The sequence below is a fragment of the Euleptes europaea genome, chromosome 1 (assembly GCF_029931775.1).
Source record: "Euleptes europaea isolate rEulEur1 chromosome 1, rEulEur1.hap1, whole genome shotgun sequence".
Lineage (NCBI taxonomy): Eukaryota > Metazoa > Chordata > Lepidosauria > Squamata > Sphaerodactylidae > Euleptes > Euleptes europaea.
Window position 1 is genome coordinate 134,007,180 of NC_079312.1, and position 18,814 is coordinate 134,025,993.

Genomic DNA, 18,814 nt, shown 5'->3' on the forward strand with positions numbered 1-18,814 from the left:
CTGCACATGAAGCCAGCTGGGTGACCTTGGGCTAGTCACACTCTCTCAGCCTCACCTACCTCGAGGGTGTCTGTTGGGAGGGGAAGGGAAGATGATTGTAAGCCGGTTTGATTCTTCCTTAAGTGGTAGAGAAAGTAGGCATATAAAAACCAACACTGCTTCTTCTTCCAGGATCAAATGCAGTTTCCCACACCCCACCATTATTTTCAGTGTGCTCAGTTGCAGCCTTGGAAAATGTAAAGAGAAATCTTTCTGCAGCTTTCATGTTTGTAGAAAGCCTGCTTCAGACATACCAGAAAAGGCAGATTCCCAGAATTCTGTTTGAAAAACATTGAATTATCTGAGGGGGAAATGGTAAATAGGCCTTCAGGGGAGCATCCATGGCAGATGCTCATAATCACATGTTAACCATGCATTTAAGGACACAGAGGCAGGCAATGGCAAACCACCTCTGAATGTCTCTTGCCTTGAAAACCCCACCAGGGGTTGCCATAAGTCAGATGGGATTTGACAGCAGGAAAAAAAAGCCCTTCACATGCCCCAGAAAAGATGATGGGATGACCCGTGTTTGGAATACACAAACCTGTGCTTCTGTTGTAATGTGTGATGCAGTCCTAACATGCACAAATGCGTTCTGCCTCCAATGGCTGCAGTTGATTTGCACAAAGTTTGGAATAAACTTTCAGTTTCATTAGTACATGAAAGTTCTGTGCAGGGATCAGTAACTTTCCCTCTTCCTTCTTCTAAACTTTGATTTCTCAGTTCAATCAGAAATGCTGTGTGTCCAATGTGACTACAGGGGACCCAACCGTTGCGATTCTGCTGGAAGAGGAAGAAGGTTCTGCTGCAGAAAGTGATCCAGCTGGAGCAGCTTTCAAGCAGTAAACAACTGGTACCCCAAACCCATGCCAGCACCATAGTTGTGGGGAAAGTTCCTCCTCTTGATCAAAAGTGTCACCCGGTCGTTCACATGTACCTGCATGCACCTCTTGCTGACTTTAAAGAAGCCATTATCATCTCTCAAAAGTCATTCTGGCAGGTTGTTTACAGACTCTTCTGAACTACACTACAAAGCAATTTAAGGAACTAAACTTCCTGCAACATTTACTCCCCCAACCCTCCCTCTCACACACACTATGGGGAAATTGGATGGCAAAGACTGTTAGGGGAGGAACCTGGGTAGGGAGCAGGCAAAGGGAAGGCAATCGGAGGCTGTGCTGAAACTAGGAATGCTTGAGCAACCCCCAGTTCAGCTCACACCATGTGGGGATAACAAATCTTGTGATAGATTCCCCATAACGGTGCACCCACCAACAGCAGGAAGTATGCAGGTCATTTAAATGACAGTTACTGTTGCACAGGTGCAAAAAGGATGGGGACTAAGTGATCTGTGTGTGGTAATGATCTGCTTTAACCATGACCCTGGGGTGAAACTGATTTTCCCTGCTGCACATGTGCAACAGCAGCCACAAGACGTAAAGAAATGAAGCTTGTCAACCATAGCTGCTGCACAGGGCTCGAGGTACAGGTGGTAAACACTGGGGGTGAGATAACTCAATGTGAGGCTCAGTTTGTAGATGAAGAGCAGATATTGAAGAAGATATGCTCACGTGGCAAATCTGTTCAACCTGAAATTCTCAGTATGCCTACTTTCCTGCCCAGACAGACCCAGGCAGGCCAAGATGATTAAAGCTGTTGCTTCCACAACAACTAGGGGTGACTAGAGCTGGACTGAGGCTATATATAGGAATTGGTGCCTGCAGCTATAACAGTGGCATGAAGCCTGTAGGTGCTTAAAGCTGGACCCCATCCAGCATCCTGCAAAGCTTCATGGTGGATCTTGGTCTTCTGAGGCCTCACGGGCAAAGGAGAGGCCTCGGGAGGCCAGCCGGGCACTCCACCATCTAAGCTGAGCTTCTGCCTGAGCCTTCCATCTTCTCTGCTCCTGGGGTACTAGGGGTGACTGTTGGATTTATGGCAACAAGCTGGTCTCCTTAGTGGGTTCCTCCTCAGCAACGCTGGTCTCTGACCCTGGGTCCTGTTCATGGGCAAATCTGAGCTTGCAGCGTTACAGCCACAGCCGGAAGCTGAAGCATCCTGGGTGTTGGAGAGCCCTGGAACCACAGGGTCTGCCAGGGTTTCAACCTATGTGTGGTTAGCCAGTACAGCGTCCTCCGAGGATGGCTCCTCTGACCCAACACTGACACCTGAAACAGGTACTGGACATCATTTGTCTGTCATGCAGGACAGACTTTGGCCAAATAGGGTAGGACATGTTGAGTATTCTGAAGGCATATGATTTTGAAATCAAATACACGGAGAAACAATGGTTCTGACACAATTTTCTCAGGACAATAAACGTCTTTCCTCAATGGAGAGGCTGGAGGTAATGCAAGGGACTGTGAATGCAGTCTAGCTAAGGAACTAGATTGACCTTTCAGGTAAGGCATGTTGAGACAAGCATCAGAAAAGATGCCACACACATGCTTAAAAGTAAAGTAAGACTTAATTCCAGCCTGTACATCTTCTTACCTTCCAAACCACTTTCAATGTGGCACCCATGTTTGGGTGAGCCATTGGGTGTTGTTAATTTCCTGTTAGTGTTTCATGTAATGTAAAACAAGGAATGTAAAATGAGTTTTCAAACACCTAGCAAGCCAAAATGTATGGGTGGTAGTTTATATTCACCTGGATGGATCACCATTGTTGCAGGTCTTCTAAGCAGGTATACTGAGAAGTAATGTCTAATATGGTGTTATGGTTAAGAGCAGTAATTTGGAGTGGTGGATTCTAATTTGGAGAACTGGTTTGATTCCCCACTCTTCCACATGAACAGAGGATGCTAATCCAGTGAACCGGGTTGGTTTCCCCACTCCTATACATGAAGCCAGCTGGGTGACCTTGGGCTAGTCACAGCACTCTTAGAGCTCTCTCAGCCCTACCTATCCCACTGGGTGTCTGTTGTGGGGAGGGGAAGAGAAGGTGATTGTAAGCCTCTTTTAATTATTAAGTGGTAGAGAAAGTCGGCATATTAAAAACCAACTCTTCTTCTTCCATGTTATTCAGTGGATCATGCTCTCAGGAAAGTGTCCTTAGGACTGCAGCCTAGAACTCATCTTTTCTGAAGTGATTAATGACAACAAGAGATGTTCAAAATTTAAGAAACAAGTGATTGTAGATTCTACTTGCTTTGTCTAGGGAGGAGCAGAAGCAACAGGGTGGGATTTGTGCTGCTGGGGCCACAGGGTTCTGTTCTCTCACCCATGCTCTCTATCTATCTGTCTATCTATCTATCTATCTATCTATCTATCTGTCTGTCTGTCTGTCTGTCTGTCTGTCTGTCTGTCTGTCTGTCTGTCTATATCTATCTATATATCTATATCTATATATCTATATATCTGAGGCTGCTGAATAAGATCATCTGGAGCTTTGTGGTTGAGCGTCATCAATATGCAGATGACATGCAGCTGTATATTTCATTATTCGTGCCTCCAGATAAAGCCATGTTGGCTCTGAACTGATGCTTTGAGGTTGTGGTCGCATGGCTGAGGCAGAACAAGGTGAAGCTGGCCAGGAAGGCTGATTTTTAGAGGGATTGGATGCACTTATCTTGGATGGAGTAGAGTTGGCCCTTGCAGAGCAGGTTCAGAGCTTGGGGATACTCATGGACCCAGCCTTGCTATATGAAAAGCAAACTGACGTACTGGTCAAGAGTGCCTTTAAAAAAAATTATTAAAAAATACAAAAGTAATATTACATTCAGCATTTTTTGTGACATCACATCACAACATTTACAAGGCAGACTATGTTTACGGGGTGGTTTGCCATTGTCTTCCCCAGTCATCTCCAGCAAGCTGGGTACTCATTTTACCAACCTCTGAAGGATGGAAGGCTGAGTCAATCTTGAGCCAGTTCCCTGAACCCAACTTCCATTGGGATCGAATTCAGATCGTGAGCAGAGCTTGGACTGCAGTACTGCAGCTTACCACTCTGTGCCATGGGGCTCCTACGTCTCTTAGAATCAGCCAATCTTACCATACTGATCCATGCTTTTGTAACCTCGGGGATGGATTACTGAAATAAGCTCTATGTTGGGCTGCCCTTGGCAACCAGGAAACTGCACTGTTTCAGAGGGCAACGGGCCAATTATTGTCGGGGTCTAATTGATTGGAACATATCTAGCCCATCTTAAAACAGCTTTATTGGCTGCTAGTTTGTTTCCAACTCAAGGCACTGGTTATGATACTTAAAACCCTTTATGGCATAGGATCCACATATCTAAAGGACCATCTTCACTCATATGTCCCCAGGCACTGACTACAATCTTCAGGCTGCCGCCTACTGACTCTTCCCCCCACTTAAGGCCCACCTGGCACCAACCAGAGCCCATTCCTTTGCCACTGTAGCTTACATTTGGTGGAATGGGGATGTGAGGGAAGTACCATCCTTTAAAATCTTCAGGAGGTGCTATACTGTAAGGCCATTTTATTTGCCAGGGCTTTTAATCAGGTACAAACTGCAGGCATCTCTTGGGGGAGGGGTATCTGGGGTTTTATTCTGTTGGTTTTACATTGTAATGTTTTAGTTGTGATTTTTAAGCTTGCTTGAGCTGTGAGGAAATGTGGGGTGTAAATAAAAAAAATTAATAGTTCTGTTAAGTTAGCCTTTCCCTCCTTCCCACGCCTGTAATTGGTCAGTTCACCCTCTGTATCTTTCCCCTGCAACTGAAGGAACTTTTAAAAACAAACACTAGTTGAAGTTCTGCAGATCAAGGCAGCAGTATTGAAGCAATGTTCAACAAAAGACTACAAGCATCTCTTTCCAACACGTGTTTTTGGCAAGTCTCGAAGAGGACGTGATCAGGACATTTGGAATCTCGGCAAGAATGCCTTCTGTTGCAAGCCAGCGACTCCCTCCCTTTGGATTCCTGTGCTCCATCTCTGATGACCCTTCGCCCCATGGCTGGCTGCGGCTTTACTTAACAGTGAGGGTTGCTGGGCCAGATTTACGAGGAAAGCTGCTCTGGTGTTTAATGACTGCTACAAACAATCCCATGATGGCTGCTGCCGGGTCTGTTCAGGGAAGCACTTTGTAGCTTTGATTACTGCATGTGATAAGGGGGCATTAGAAATGCAACCTGTTGCCTGTGTCCCAAGGTAATTAATTTCATCTGTATTGAACAGATGCCATAATTTCAGGGTTATGGATTAAGTAAAGAATAGACGAGAGCATCCTTGTTGGCGTGGAGATTAATTAATTTCATCAGGCGGAATGGGCTCTCACGTCCGCTCCTCAGCAGAATTGCTTCGGCTGGACATTTTTAATCTACCTGCTTCGTGTTGCTGCTGACCCCAAGAGGAGTATCAGCTTCCTCATTTCCATACTTAAAAGGGAGGCAGCAGTCCCTTGCTGTGGCTGATTAGAAGAGGTGTGGCTGGAGCAGGGCTCCTGGGCCCTGTTCCTAGCTCAAGGAGAGGGCGGTGGGCTAGAGAGTAAAAACAGAAACTTTGAGAAAAGGTTTTTTTTAAAAAAAAAAAAATCAGCTCTGTCAGGCACCCTGTATGCAGGCTTGGTAGCTGTTTTATGCCATGTAAAAGTCGGTCATATTTCATGCCATATCCAGATCAGAACTCTTGTCAAAAGTGATTTCTTTTTCGTCCCTTGCTGTCCCAGTGGATCCCTTTAAGAAGAAGAAGAAGAAGAGTTGGTTTTTATATGCCAACTTTCTCTACCACTTAAGGGAGAATCAAACCAGCTTACAATTACCTTCCCTTCCCCTCCCCACAACAGACACCCTGTGAGGTAGGTGCGGCTGAGAGATCTGTGACTAGCCCAAGGTCACCCAGCTGGCTTCATGTGTAGAAGTGGGGAAACATACAGTTCACCAGATTAGCTTCCTCCACTCATGTGGAGGAGTGGGGAATCAAACCCGGTTCTCCAGATCAGAGTCCACTGCTCCAAACTACCACTCTTAACCACTATACCACTACACCACACTGGCTCTCACTGTAAGCACTTGCTATCCATTCTTCTTTCCTCTTTCTATAATTATAGGGTTGCATTTCATACTACCATAGAAAGTAATAATACCAGGGTTCGCTGCCAATCTGATTGGAGGAAATCTGAGCCTGGGTGATGTAGTGGCTCAGACATTAAACTGGGGAGACCTGTGTTCAAATCCCTGCTTGGGCATGACCCCCACTGGGTGACCTTGGCCATCCTTATTTTTCAGTTTAAACTTCCTCACAAGGTTGTCACGAGGATAAAAATAGCGGGGTTGTGCCCTGAACACCTTTATTTTATTTCCTATGAGGAAAGGTTGAAGGAGCTGGGTATGTTTAGCCTGAAGAGAAGACTGAGAGGTGATATGATAACCATCTTCAAGTACTTGAAGGGCTGACATAGAGGATGGTGCCGAGTTGTTTTCTGTTGCCCTAGAAGATCAGAGCACAACCAATGGGTTGAAATTAAATCAAAAGAGTTTCCATCTAGACATTAGGAAGAATTTTCTAACAGAGTGGTTCCTTAGTGGAATAGGCTTCCACGGGAGGTGGTAAGCTCTCTTTCTCTGGAAGTTTTTAAGCAGAGACTAGATTGCCATCTGTCAGCAATGCTGATTCTATGACCTTAGGCAGTTCATGAGAGGGAGGCATCTTGGCCAACTTCAGCTGGTGGCGAAGAGGGACCTGGCAACCTTATCTCTGCTTGCTCCTGGCCACCAGTGGCCTCCGCGGCAGCAGCCCACCAGGAATTCACTCTGTAAGTTAAATATGGTTGCAGACAGCAATGGATTCTATCCTGCTGGCTTCCCTTCTCCTTCCCCACCCCTTTTTGCTGCTGGGTTATATAAATACATTGAAAGGCACGTTCATCTTAATTGATGTTTTAGCTAATTTATATATAATATTGATTTTAAGTGTGAAATAATATTGTAAGCTGCTCTGAGCCCAACTTGTCGGGATAGAGCGGTCTAAAAGTCTAATAAATTGTTGTGGTTGTTGTGGTTGTTAAATGGCCACTCCACCCCTGGCTCAATGAAAATGAAACCGCCACAGGGGACAAGAGCTAGGAACAGTTTCTTGGGCCTCTGTGTCAGTGCTGGTAGGTTGGCCACCCTCCCCCCAAGGAATTCAGGGTGCAGGATATATAAATCCCATTGAAAAATAACTGTAGCCCAGAGGGAAATACTGAGGTATGTTGTGTCTTGCAGGTAGGGTTTCCAGGTCCCTCTTTGCCACCTGTGGGAGATTTTTGGGGCGGAGCCTGAGGAGGGTGGGGTTTGGAGAGGGGAGGGGCTTCAATGCCATAGAGTCCAATTGCCCAAACAGCCATTTTCTCCAGGTGAACTGATCTCTATCAGCTGGAGATCAGTTGTAATAGCAGGAGATCTCCAGCTGGTATCTGGTGGTTGGCAGCCCTACTTGCAGGAGGTCTGTGGAATACTGAAAAGGGAGAAAAAAAGAGAGCCTGGGGAGGACAGTTGGGAAAGACAGAAAAGCAACGCCTTGGAAAACACCTGTACAGACAAGGCCAGAATCTGGCTGTTGCTTAGGCAAAGAACAAACCCTGACCTGGAAGCCTCTATAATCCAGCCAGGAAAAACCAATAGGCTGCTTGGGTGGGTGGAGCTAGGCTGGAAGCTGAGAAAGCAATGAAATGGCTATACAGCTTCTCCAAAAGCTTTGGCTGGAGGGGCAGCACCATACAGATCAAGGGCATCCCACCTCAATGCTCTTACCCTGTTCCAATGCCCTTCCATCCCGGCCTAAGGCCCCCACAGGCCCCTCTGCAATTCCACTTCTGCGCCTACCCAGCAGGTATCAGCATCTTCCATTGAACCTTAATACATGTTTTAAACATGATCACAGAAAATGTCTGGTGAAGGAAGAGATTAGCTCCCCTGATAGCCCTCCCCACAACTTCCCTTCTACTTGAGACTCACTTTTAGACTCCCGAGAAGGGACCAGAAAATAACTGCTCCACACCACGTTGATATTCATGAGCCAGGCATTTTGTTTAATGTGACTCGCGATGGAGGATCAAAGATACAGGGTGGCACCTAATTAATTATTTTCCCCTTCTTCTGTAACATCCCCTTAGTGGGCCTTCGAGCCCTGGAATCTAAAAGGGTTCCGCTTTTGCACCAACTCTGCATAATGAGATGGAATTTGGATTCCAGCAAATTTGTTCAGTTTTATGGAGTATTATATGAAAAATGCTGTGAAATTAAGTTTTGGCTGTGCTGCTGAACCACGGCTATCAGGGCTGCTTTTATGTGTGGTGCTGAGACGGAGAGACAGGAGAGCAGCTCCTCGTTGTGCTGATGTGGCGAATAGTGAGAAGGAGGAGCAGGAGCTGCGACACAGAGCTAGGGGCGAGGAGTAGGAAAATAATGAAGGGAACCATCAAGAAGGAGGAAATGTCCCTGGAACTGGGCCAGCCACCCTGAGGGGCAAGGGCTTCCTCCCTCTGGAGATGCACAGCCCAGTTGATTTGATTTAGAGCAAAGCACCACCGATAGGGAAATGGCACCTTCACTGTGGTTGAAGGTAGGAAGTGCAAACCATCCGGATGAGTCTTATTTCATTTTTCAGAGATAGATTACGATGGGTGACTGTGTTAGTCTGTCACTAGCAGTAGAAAAGAGCAACTAGTACCTTAAAGATGAACAAAATTTCTGGTAAGGTATGAGTTTTTGTGAGCCACAGCTCATTTCTTCAGGTATCTGATACCTTCTTCAGATACCTGAAGAAATGAGCTGTGGCTCACGAAAGCTCATACCCTGCCAGAAATTTTGTTAGTCTTTAAGGTGCTACTGGACTCTTGCTCTTTTCACTTATCAAAGTTCAGGATAGATTGCAGCATGTTCTTGGCTTGTTTGTTAGCCTAGCCAAAGCCCTGTAAGGCAGGTAGATTTTGGACAGCTATTAAAAAGGGAATTAGGATGGAGCCATTGTGGGCACATTTCCCTGAGTAAGCCAAAGCCACCTTTCCCATATATAGGCAGATAAACATGGCTATTTAACATGGCATTTATGGCTTTTCACTGTATCTCTGCCCTGATCCACATCTACCAAAGGTTGCTCTGGCATCAGATTCTATTGCTAAGGTACCTGCCCCCACAATCAAGTTATCCAGGAACAGTAGCAACCATATAGGCTCTGAAGGAATTTGAACTGGGGGAGGGTGAGATTCCTAGGTGGGAAAAGTGGCCTCATAATCTAATTTCCAAGTCCAGATCAGCAAACCTCCGTGGGAAAAATTGGACTGCTTTGTTCAGTTATGCACAGGTTTTCCTAACATGCATTTCTATACAACATTTCGCGTTCTGAATCAGATTTGTATACTTCTAATGGGAAAGTGTGGTTTTCTGAGCCAGTAGTCAAAGAACAAAGGTAAACAAAAAACAGATGTCTTTCTTTAACAAACATGTTTCCAGCAACACGTATCATTTGCTTTTTTTTGTTCTCATGTTATTCTAACCCTCAGAGAGCCCTGCCTTCATCTTGGGCTTCAGGTTCCTGCTGGCCTTATCCTCTGAGATGTTGTGTTACGCTTCTAAAAGATGCTATTTGTAATTAACCTGAGGAAAGACACCACAGAAACATGGCTGCTCCTTGCCATTCAGCCTGCTAGCTAGCTGATGAGCTCGCTTGTTGATCCAGGAGAGTACCGCTGGCCTAAGATCCCACAGGAGCAAAGGTGATATTTTGTAGTAGACAAACAGCTGGAGATTCTCAGTGTCTAATTGCATTCTTAGCCTGCCTGAAGACCTGAGAATTTTATCGGTGCTGATAAGGCATTCCACATCTGAACTGTATGGTTTGGCATAGAGAATGCAATCTGGAGGTGTGTTTACAGTTATACCATATTCTGATCAGACGAGTGAACTGTTGTTTGAGATGACTGAGATTATTCACTGGGAGGAGGAAGACAGATATGTTTAAAAGCATGTGTACACACGTATGGGAAATACCCAGATGTGCTATATCAGCATGCACTATCCAAGCGCATGATTCTTAGGCATGCACTCCCAATTACTGCTTTGCTGCCGTCAAAAGTCATCAGTGCAGTTCTCAGCTTTCCTTGGTAACCCCCTCCCCCTGATGTTGAATGGTCTCATTTGCCCAGCCAGACCTTTAATTTCCCACTTCCATTATAGCCCAAGTCATTTTTGCATGTCTATTCCATTTGAAGTCATGCAACATCATGGGTTATATAGGCTTAAGAATCCATAAACTACAGTTCTTATACATGATATTGCATGGCTACGAACTGATTACTCAGGTGCTAAAAATAATAGAGTACTTCTTGAATGAATCCCTAACAGCAAAAGCAGTGCAGACTTCAGTCACTATCACTGCTCTTAGAACATAACTGCACATAAGCATATTTTTCCAGATTTTGACCTGAATTCCATTTTTAGGTGAAATTCATTGGTATCTCTAATCTGAATTTGGCTCTATCAATTATATATCACACTGAATGTGGTGGCCATTTCTCATACAAAAGATGTTTCCTTTTCTAACCTAGTTTTTCATTATTGGCAGCCCTGCCTGTCACTCTTTGGGGCATCAGAGCTCAAGTAGCCTTAGTTTCTGACCCAGATGCCTCCTTCCTCTTTGCACCAGGTTCCATAATCCTGAAGGCTGCCCCACATGAATCTGCAACATGCCCCGCCTATCTTGTAAATCAATGTGGCTCAGTGGTAGAGCCTCTGCTATACACAGAAGGTCCCAGTTTCAATCCCTGGCATCTCCAGCTATAAGGACCAGGCAGTAGGTGATGTGAAAGACCTCTGCCTGAGACCCTGGAGAGCCACTGCCAGTCTGAGTAGACAGTACCGACCTCGATGGACTGATAGTCTGATTCGGTATAAGGTAGCTTCATGTGTGTTCAATGGTCTGTTCCTTCTTGCATCTGCCTGAATATTTTAGCGCTTTCAGGAAGCAAAGGGAGGTTACAGCTGTTTCTCCATTCTCTCGCGTGCTCCAGTTTACACCAAGGAGGTCAGAATCAGAATGGCCAGCCACCTAGAGGTCACTGTCTAACAAAGGCTTCTTAGTACCCCCTTTTGGAATTCTTTTAAAAGGAAGTGTCCCCACTCGTGGGAACTTGAGAACCAATGTGGTGCAATGGTTAGTATGTCAGAGTAGGATCTGGGAGACCCAGGTTCGAATTCCCCCATGGAATCTCTCTCATGACCTTGGCCAGTCACACACAGTCAGCCTAACCTACCTTAGAGGGATGCTGTGAGGATTAAATGGAGGAGAGAAGGATGTAAGCTGCTTTGGGTCCCCATTGAGAAGAAAGGCAGGATACAAATGAAGAACAAAAAAATAAAATGTGCTTCCCTTCATTTCTTTCCCATCATTTCTCCAACATGCACGCCCCCCTCCAGCCCACCTCCAAGTTTCTTCTTTCCCTTCTTTGACAATTTTATGACCCATTTCTTACATGACAGCAATTAAGCAGCCATCTAATACCATGCCCCATAAACATCTCAAAAAGCAACACACCATGAAGCAAGAGCCATCAAAAAAAGTGAGCTCTTTTGGTGAAGAGGAACCACAGTTCTGGCTGTTTGGCTGTAACCTGAGTTTTCTCTTTGCCTGATCTGTGCTGCGGGACCCCAGACCAGCCCTGCCTAATTGCTTGGCCCTTCAGAAACAAGACTGGGTATCTCTCCAGCTATACATCGGAAGCAATGCATTGCATCCAACCATCAATCACTGCAGCTCATTATCCAGAGGAAGATCCCCTCGGAGTACCGCGCTAGCTTCCTGCTCCTCTTGGCCCCGCTCTTGCCCACCTGCTTTCCAAAGCTTGAAATCACAAAGGAACCAGCGGCTTACATGAAAATAAAATGGCCGTGGAAAAGAAATCTTAGCAAGGCCTTCCCTCCTTCCTCCCCTGCTGTGATGTATGTGGTTTTTCGTGCCTGACAGGCCAGGATCCTCTGGGGAACAGCATTGATTAATCGCACCTTTCAGTTTGCTGTGAAACATCTTCACTTTCTCCAGCTTAAAGAAGCCTGACACATTCAATTGTGGCCCTCGGTCCTCAGTGGCAGCCTGTCTGGGGAGAAGTGGCGGCTGCCCACTGCGCATCCTGGCCCTCTAATGAGAGTGCCGCCTGCATTAGGACTGCCAGAGGCTCTCTGATGTAGCAACCGCGGGGAACAAGGAGGCTGGCACGGAGGAAATTCAAACAGACACATTTTCTAATTTCCATGACAACTGTAATAGGGTATTTGCTGGGCTCAAGAGTGTGCGTGTGCACTCACGCACTTGTGCTCACGCGCACATGTGTGTAGGAATGTGATCATTTAGTGCAGAGTGAGCCTGCCGTCATTTGCAAACTCAGGCCAAGCTTCGGGCATATTATTCAAGGGAAGGAAATGGTGTGGGTATGTGTGCAAATACTTTTGGCTAGACCAGTGGTTCCCATACTTTTCGGGCCATCGCCCCCTTGGTTCCACAAACTCATCCCCAGTGCCCCCTACCCTATCTGATAAAAAGCATTATTCAAAATAGGGGTTTGCATGACTAACTAAAGAAGATAATAACAATAAAATTTCAAAACAGTAACAGTTAATTGCACATCTATTCAAAATCAAATTAAAACGTTCTAGTTGAAATTTATTCAACAAAACTTATGAACTTGATCCAGGGGTACCAGCTCTTTGAAGTTGGGGGGAAATTCTGATAGTTTCCACCAAATTTGCCAGCATGGTGCCATAGCTTGATCTATTGTAAATTAGTGAACAACACAGTTGAAGGGGCCCACCTCTAGTGCACCCTGCTGCCCCCTTGCCTCTTAGGGTCCCCTATGTAATCCCACCACCCCCAGGGGTGGTACTGCCCACATTGGGAACCACTGGAAGAGAGTATCAACCCATGTTCATGTAATTCTCTACTCCTGTGCAGAAATGGCTTGCAAATGGCTTGTTTCCCCTCTCTATTCTATAGTGCATGCACATACATGTTTACCCTCCTGAGAATATATGGCATTTTGTTGCATTGCAGACAGGAGGAAGAGGTTAGAAGGTCTTCCCTGCAAACACTACATTGAAATATAAGCTAGGGCATGATAATGTAGCAGATGTTAAATAGGATCAGCGGTGGATTCGGGATGGCAATGTTGGGTAACATGGACCAAATAGCCCACAAAATAACTGGTAAATAATCACATATGCAAAAAAAGGGAGGCTTAACATGAGTGATACAATATCATGCATTCTGTAGGCTCAATTAGAGCTGATGGGGAAATCCATCTACCTTGCCACTCATTGCTATTAAGTACATGTAAGCAACATTCAGTGATTGTCTTGAACACACATGAAGCTGCCTTACACTAAAGCAGACCCTTGGTCCATCACAGTCAGTATTGTCTACTCAGACTGGCAGCAGCTCTCCAGGGTCTCAGGCAGTGGTCTTTCACATCAACTACTTGTCTAATCTCTTCAACTGGAGATGCCAGGGATTGAACCTGGGGCCTTCTGCATGCCAAGCAGATGCTCTACCACTGAGCCACAGCCCCTACCACGCTAGACTCCGGGACATCTCCATCAAAACAGAACTGATGAGATTTTAAAAACCCACATATTCCAGCTCCCTGTACAAAGGCAGGACTATCCAGTCACCAGGACTACAGAAATCAACATAGACAAGATCCAGCCTACACTGTGTCACAAGCACAGAGCAGGTCTACCAGATGAAGGTGCTTGCAGGCTTAATGGCCTGTATCCAGCCACTCTGCTCAGCAAAATTTGACAGTTTCCTCCAGCCTCAGGAACATTCCTCCAGCTTGGAAGAGCTACTTAAAGAAATACTCCTTAGGCTGGAGGAAGCCATCAAACTTTACTGAGCAGAGTGGTTGGAAACCGGCCTTTCGTTCTAGATCACTCAAGCAGTCAAGCCATGGGACATGGAACAACAGAAAGCTGTTCTGAAACCCATGAAAGGCACGAATCAGCTTGCAGAAAATACAGTGATAACTCCTGTGAAGTTCAGGGGCCTACATGCCCCTGCCCTCAGTAGCTCCCTTATCAGTCATGCCCTTATTTGCCCTGCTTGGGCTTACAGAGCCTCAGAACTGGAGAGAAGAAGAGGAGTTGGTTTTTATACCCCGTTTTTCTCTACCAAAAGGAGACTTACAATCCCCTTCCCTTCCTCTCCCCACAACAGACACCTTGTGAGGTAGATGGGGCTGAGAGAGTTCTGAGAGAACTGTGACTAGCCCAAGGTCACCCGGCAGGCTTCGTGTGGAGAAGTGGGGAATCGAACCTGGTTCTCCAGATTATACTCTGCCACTCATGTGGAGGAGCAGGATATCAAACCCGGTTCTCCAGATTAGAGTCTATTGCTCTTAACCACTATACCACGCTAGCTCTCGGGGTAGGGGGTTTGCAGCACCTGGCTCTGGCCCCAGCTCCTTCAGTTTCTTTTACACAGCCTGGAGACAGAGCCCAGCCACTCTCCTCACTGGCCTACTTCTAAGCCCTTTATTGTCTTTTCTGCATAGGAATTTTACCTTGGGTTCAACACTCTCTTGACACACACTTTTCTGATCTGAATTCTCAAAATCCTATGCATGGTGGTTGTTTGCCCCAAAGAAAGTCCTGGAGACATTTTTGTACTACATAATCACCAGCAAAAATCCGGAGCATCTGTGTCCCTGCCCCTTGAAAATACTGCTTTGTAATGGGCTGTGGTGTTTATTGTTAGGAAAATGTCACCACCACCCCCAGCTCCCAGCGAGTGGGGTTTCACATGCGCGCGACAGACAGTCACATTAATTTCTCATCCGGCCCAGTGTCATGCGCGCACATGTGTGTTTCGGCACACTCACCCCCCTCTCCCCCGGCCTTAAATGGGTAATAGCTGTGGATGGGGAGAGAGAGAAGGAAGGTGAGGCAGCACTTCTGCCACTGCCTCATGAGCATGCTTCTTCTCACATGGCGCTTGCTCCCTTCAGCCATTGCAGGTGTGCTCTGGGTGGCCTTTCCCTCATTCCTTCACCCTCTTTAAATGGGCGACAGCTGCAGATAGAGGGAGTGCATGCAGACATGTGTCAACGGCCTCCCCCCTCCATACCCCTCACATTCCCACCAAAAGCTTCTCTTCCTCCCCATACAAAGTTAAGTCCTTTTAAATGCCTCCACAAAAGGGGGCAGCCCGCGCTGCAGCCCATGGCTCAGCTGCCCATCCCCTGTGTTTTCCTGGGAGTAAGCCCCATTACTAACAAGTAGACCAAGACGCTATGAGGAGGGGGTGGAGGAATCAGGCGGTTACGTTGGTTCCTGAGTATGCGAACACTCGTTTCCTCCCTGCCCCTTTCCTCCTTGCCCCATGGCTCCCAAGCACTGCGCTGTCTGGAGGAAGAGGGAAGACCTGGAATGCTTTATGCACACAAATGGCTATAATTTGAACCAAGTTGATCTCAGAGCAGACTTTAAATCCATGGCAAAACAGCATTGGGAAAAACCAAGAAAAGTGTGGGATGAGAGCAAAGTGAACTCTGAGGGATGAAAAAATCATGCATAACTCCAAGGAAGAACTGAGTCAGTCCAGGAGTGAACATAGAGTCAAAGTACCCGTACATAAATGACCTATGAAGCTATTGTGGTAGGCTGCGCATGATCAGTCAATTCCTGTGAAGTGTCACAAGAACTAGCAGTTTCATGAGATCTCAGTGGAATCTTGGGCTGCCCCTGCAGGCTTTTTCCTGCATCCATCACCCTACCTGAACTGCCAGCAGTTGTTGGCAGTGACTGAAGTAGGGCCTTTAAGGCCCATATTGCACTACTGCTGTTGCAGCATTCCTCCTTGCTGCTGTTGTCCTGGCTGGCTTGGCAGCTGGTGGGTGTGTTTCAGGTTTATTGAACCCATTTGGTGGGGGGACTGAAATAAGCCAAATACCATACCAGTAAATGGGTATTTTAGCTTTATGTCAGGGTTTCCCAAAAAAATTCTGGTTCATTGTAGTATCTATGGAATTTTTTTGAGGAGTTCTGGGGGGGGGGTTCAAGGTAGAGTCACCAAATTTTCAGAGTAGCTGCAAGAGACTCTCCTTGCATGAACCCCAAAGTTTGGTAAAGTTTGGGACAGGCATCCAATGTTATGATCCCCTGAAGTGGTTGCCACCCTGCTTTTCTAAGGAGGAGTTGAGTGACCCCTTTGGGGGGGCCTATAAAATTGTACTCCCGTCCCAAACTTTACCAAACTTTGGGGTTCTTGCAAGGAGTATCCCTTGCAGCTATGCTGCAAATTTGGTGACTCTACCTCGAAAAATGCCCTCCCCCCCAGAACTCATCAAAAGAATTCCCATAAGGAAAAGCCTGGGGGAAGTCAAAGCCCCAAAAAAGCTGAATACCTATTTGGCTTTTTCGGTAATTGGCTATTCGGCTTAGGCTTGATTCCCAGTTTTTTTTTTTTAATAAAATGTTTATTTTATTTTTCCAAATAATCATTATACATTCCATTGCGCATTTTAAAAAGTATAATTCTTTGACTTCCCCTCCCCCCTCCTCTGATCTTTTAGTTAACATTTTTCCCTCTTTGTATTGTTTTTCTAATTCAATTATAACAAAGCCATCCATGCCCAATACATCCTTTCTGAATTAGATCAAAATACATTTGTTAATATCACATTTAAGTTCATCTCTACAATAATTAATCCATGCCTCCCAATCTTTTGCAAATTCATTATCATCTTGATTCCCAGTTTTAATATTCGGCTGAAATTAAACCCAAAAGAAGACGAAAAGGTTCGGTAAACCCGATATGCACACCCCTAGTTAGTGTAATGGGCTGTTGCTTATTGGCAGGATATAAATTTAATCAGGAGTCCCCAATATTTTTTTTCCTTTTCTGGCACCCATCAAGTGCTTCTAAAAAGTGGTTGGGGCCAAGTGGGACTTCTGCCCAGCAGGGCTTCTGATGAGCCAGTGGAGAGCTGATTGGCTGTGCACATAAACATGTCCTCACTCCCTGACATTCTATGGTTGGCTCTGCCTCTTGTGGCAACCATTTTGTGTTTGGTTCTACTTATTTTTATTTTTTTATTTTTAGGAGTATACACAAAACAGAATAGAAAAACAAAGATTAATACAAAACAAGAGAAAAATTATATCATGATTTCATTTACAGTTGAGATAATTAAGACAGTTATACCAAAGCAAAAAAAATATACCAATGATAGTATAATGAACAAAATGTAATAAAAGTATAATGGTGGTTATAAGCAACATGTAATAAGATAATAGACACCATTAAGTAATAATTATCCTAATATATTTTATCATAAATCATAAAATTCTTTGTTTGATACTTAATAGCCAATATATTTGTATTCACCAGTATATTAAGATGAGTTATAAAATAATATTGATAAAATACATAATATTAATTATTGTATTATATTTTAATAACATTTAATTATTGTTTTATATTTCTAAAATTCTTCCCAAGCATTGAAAATTGAATTTTCCCACTATATTTGATATATATTCAATACAATATTTCAAGAAGATTTTTCAAAAATTTCATATCAACCAGCTCCTTTTCTGTTCCCCATTTTTAGGGATAAAATAGAAAATATGCTTTCTGTTTGTCTTGGAACTCTTTGATTGGTCTTTTATTCACATAATTTGTTAGTTTTGCTATTACTGCATATTCAGCTGGTTTGCTCATCCAGTCCTCTCTGCATGGGCACTCTTCTGCTTTCCTTTTTGCTGCAAGTATAACTCTGGCTGCTGTAATCATAGATCTGAACAATTCTTTTGAAGTTTTTGGAATATTTTTTGGCAAGATGCCCAATAGCATATTCTTTGCTTCCACTGAAAATTTTATTTTCAAAATCTTTTGAATTTCAGTGTGTATCTCTTTCCAGTTTTTCTTTGTCTTATTACCATCCACCATATAAGAGAAAAAGTGCTGTCCACCTCTTTACATTTCCAACATTTTGGTTCCACTTACTGTCACAGCCATTTTGTAGTTGCTCCCACCACCTTATGTCAGAATTCCAAAGTTGCCTGCAGGCTCAAAGTTTGGGGAACCCTGAATTAAATAAATATGTGCACAATAAATAAACTAGTCAGTTTGAAGTGGGATGGGGAAGTGGGAAATCCATTCTTGACTTTACCTGGGACAGCAAGGGGAATCTCCCCGTGAAACCTGTGATCTAAAACCATTTGCTCTCAGCCCAATCTTGTTGACTCCAGGCACCCTCATCTTTGGTTGAGACATATTCTGGTAGAAGAGGAATAAGAACCGAGCAAAAGCCCTACTGAATCAGACCAAAGGCCATCTAGTCTGAGTTGAGAGGCCCAGGTTCAATTCCCCATTCTACCATAAAGCTTTCTGGGTAATCTTGGGACGATCACACTTTCTCAACATAACCTACCCCACAGGGTTCTTGTGAGGATAAAATGGAGATGACAGAATGTTGCTCTGCCCTCCTTGGAGGAATGTGTGTGTGTAAAGTGCTGTCAAGTCGCAGCCGACTTATGGCGACCCCTTTTTGGGGTTTTCATGGCAAGAGACTAACAGAGGTGGTTTGCCAGTGCCTTCCTCTGCATAGCAACCCTGGTATTCCATCCTTGGTGGTCTCCCATCCAAATACTAACCAGGACTGACCCTGCTTAGCTTCCAAGATCTGACGAGATCGGGCTGTACCATGCTGCCTTCCCTCCTCCTTGGAGGAATAGTAGGCTAGAAAAGCATTTCTCAGCTGAGTCTGAGAAGCCCACATACAGGACCTGAAGTCAGCAGCCTTACCAGGCAGGTGCTTTCCCTCCCAGCAATTGCCA